Source organism: Cryptomeria japonica, chromosome 10 (genome assembly GCF_030272615.1).
Source record: "Cryptomeria japonica chromosome 10, Sugi_1.0, whole genome shotgun sequence".
NCBI classification, from domain to species: Eukaryota; Viridiplantae; Streptophyta; class Pinopsida; order Cupressales; family Cupressaceae; genus Cryptomeria; species Cryptomeria japonica.
The window spans coordinates 789,424,620-789,428,537 of record NC_081414.1 but is presented as its reverse complement, the minus strand read 5'-3'; positions in this window follow the sequence as shown (position 1 = coordinate 789,428,537).

Genomic DNA, 3,918 nt, shown 5'->3' with positions numbered 1-3,918 from the left:
ATGGAATAATATTTTCATCCTTTTTCTTACAATCATCATTAACCTATTTGATCACTAACTGGGAATCACCAAGAATACGCAAATCTAAGATTTTCCATTGTACAGCCTTACAGAGCCTAGAATGTAATGCTTCATATTCTGCAATATTGTTGGTACAAGTAAATTGTATTTTATAAGCCTTTGGTATGCAATCCCCTTGTGGTGTTACAAAGAGAATGCCAGTGCCAGAGCCACCATGTGTGAAGGAACCATCAAAATATAAAGTCCCAAAGGTTTGAAGATTCGATGTTAAAGATCAACTCATTAGGTAACTTTGTAACAAGTGGATGATCATCTATGACAGGAGCATCAGCGAGTCGATCGGCTATAGCTTTTCCTTTGATTGTTTTTCTCTCTACATACTCAATGTAAAACTCGCTAATAATCATGAACCATTTAGCTAGTCATACTGTAAGAGATCCTCTACTCAGAAGATATTTAAGTGGATCAATTTTTGCAATGAGCTTTGTTTGTTGTGTAAGCATGTAATGTCATAATTTCTGTGAGGCAAAAACTATAGCAAGACATGCTTTCTCAATAGGAATATACTTAAGCTCATAGCCCAATAGTGTATGACTAATATAACATATTGCATGTTCTTTTCCTTTAAAGTCATGTCGAGCCAAAAATGCCCATAGTGTTGTAGCAGTTGTGGATATATACAGTAGTAGAGGCTTGTCATCTATAGGAGGTACTAACACTGGTGGTGACATTATGTATTCTTTAATCTGTTGAAAAGATTATTAACATTTATCATCCAATCTAAATGAAACATTTTTATGTAGTAGGTGCTGAAATGGTTGACACTTATCTGCCAGTTGTGGTATAAAGCAACAGATAGATTGGAGTTTCCCTTGTAAAGATCTTAACTCAAGGATATTCCTCAGTGGTGGCATCTCAAGTATGGCTTTTCTTTTTCATAGTCAACTTCAATTCCCTTAGATGATACAATGTATCCAAGGAGTTTCTCAGAGGTTACTCCAAAGACAAATTTCTTTGGATTCAATCGAACTTTATATTTTTCCAACCTTGTAAAGATTTTATCCATGATTTCTAAATGTCCCTCCTTGGTGTAAGATTTTCCAACCAAGTCATCTACATAATCTTCCAGATATATATGCATCATGTCATGAAAGATATTAGTCATTGCACATTGATAAGTAGCTCCAACATTCTTCAATGCGAAGGGCATGGCATTCCAACAAAAATTTCCCCAGGAACAAGGGAGTGATGTTTTGATTTGGTCTTCGGGAGAAACTTTGATCTGATTATAACCCGAGAACCCATCCATGAGGGATAACATCTCATGTCTTGTTGTGGAATCCACTATCATGTTAATATTTGGAAGTGGGAAGTTATCTTTAGGACAAGCCTTATTTAAATCCTTGAAATCTATGTAAACATGGACACTCCCATTAGGTTTTGAAACTCGTACCAAGTTTGAAATCCATTCAACATAGTCAACATGTCTTATAAATCCAACATCTAGCAACTTTTGTAATTCTGTCTTTATCAATATTGCCACATGAGGATGCATTTTTCTCAATTTTTGTTTGACAGGTTTTGCCCCCAGTGGTAAAGACAAGTGATGCATAACTAAATCAGGGTCAAGTCTGGGCATGTCTTCATAGGACCATGCAAAATTAACTTGTCTTTCCTTATAAAACTGGATATGCTTTATTCTCTCTTTAGGGGTCAATGATTCTGCTAGATGTATAATCTTTGGTTTCTCTTTTGTGTCCAAGTTTGTCAGTATTGTCTTTTCCACTAACATAGATGAATTTTCATGGTATAATGCTAGGGGAAGTGTACTAAGCCTTCCATCCTCAGGTGCCTCAGAGAGGTTTTCACCTTCAGATATGTCTTTTATTTTTACTTTTTTGGGGTCTAATAGCACCGCAAAGCAGTTTTCATTGCAAGACCTATGGATATTTTTCATAAATTTGTCACTGAAAGGCTTGGCACCTTCTCCAAAGTAATCCACACTATTGAGCTCTATGGAGAATCCAACCCTATGATCTCCAAGGGGTAAATCACTTCATGCTCCAAGACAGTTTATGATTGCCTCATTGCTTTGAAAAACATCTAACTGAGGTTCTCCCTCATGGTCCCAATCAATAAGTTGCTGGTGAACAAGAGGTAAAGGATCATGCTTAGGTTCAAGGTTATGAATAGGCTCAAGGGTACAAATAAAATTGTATTCATATATATCAATGAAATCGTTAGAGTCATTGATGGTACCTTCCTCATTAGTTTGTGTTGCATTAGAAGACTCCCCTACCTCACTTGAATTACCCTTAGTACTCAAGGTCTTGTCTTTCTACATATCATACCCTAGACCAGGAACCTTACATTTACTATTAGGTTTGATCGGTTAATGTATACCTTGTTTGTGTAAACCCAGAGGACTGGGACCATCATAGTCATATCTTTTCATTATTTTCAATCCCTTTCCATATTGCTCAGCTAGTATTCTAACTTCCGGTTCTGCAATTTGTGCTTTCTCTCTATCTTCATCTTTGTATAACCATGTCAAAAGGTCCTCTTCTTCCATTTCATCATACAAAGCTCCCCATTTTTTGAAAACAATAGGTTTACAGACTATAGTAGTAGTTTTCGATGTGGTCTCAATCATTTGTGGTTTTCTATAAGTGCGAGGGGACAAGGGTAGCTTTCCAATGTAGAGAGTACGACTCATAGAATATTCCCCTACTCTATGGTATTTTACTTTTAATCTAATCTTAGCTTCATTAGTTTTGGAAGTGGATTCTTTTAAGGATTCAGGATCAATGTATGATTGGGAAGGAGGTGCTTCACGATTACTAGGAATGATGGATTTAGTCATAGAACTCATATTGTTGCAATACATAAAAGCGTTTGGATCTCCTGGTATAGTTACTTCAACACCATTGTGTAGAAATTTGATACATTGATGGTAGGTAGAAGGTAAACTTTTATTGCATGGATCCAAGGCTTTCCAAGGAGAACGTTATAGGTCAACAGGAGATCAAGGACTTGAAAAACCACATCCTTCACCATTGGTCCCACTCTGATAGGAAATGTAAATGATCCCTTAGATGAGCATTCCTCTTCATCATATGCCTTTATTGTAATCATTTTCTTTAGATCAACTACATTTTCATCAGATCTAAGCTCTCTAATCAATTTCAGAGTACATATATTTAGATGTGTTCCTATGTCTATAAAAACTCGCTTGATCTTAACTCTATGGACAAGGAATTCAATATGTAAAGGTGTATTATGGGGTTGTTGCATGGACAAGTCATCATTCTTGCTAAAAGTGAGGGTATGAGGGGAGGAGATATGTCCCACCATATCTTAAAATTGATCTACATGTAGGTCTGTAGGCATAGTAGTTGTAGCGAGCGCTTTATCAAGGATATATTTATATTCAAGGGATAAGTGTAGCAACTCAAGTATAGAAATATTTGTAGGCATCTTCCCTAAATGTTCTATAGGGTTGTATTGTGAAGATGGTGTAGCAGGTCTAGAATTAGATCTCTGAAGAATAAATGTGCCTTTGTGGGTGGTAACATTGCGATTAGTTTCTTTCTCCTTTATGATAAAAGTGTTCACATGATTATCGACCTCACTGATGTTGTTTATGGTATAGTCATATTTAGCATTGGTAAAATTTACACCATCACTAGACTCTTGGTCCTTCCCTTTATCCCGGTCATGCTTAGGGAAAGTATTTTTGAATATCTCATGATTGGAGTTACTTGAAGGAGTATGTTCATCAATTGAAATATTTCCTTCATCAAGGTGGTCTTGTATGACATGCTGGAGTTTATTACAACTGTTATTGTTATGACCCTTGTGTCTATGGTAGTCACAAAAGTGATCATGATTCCACCA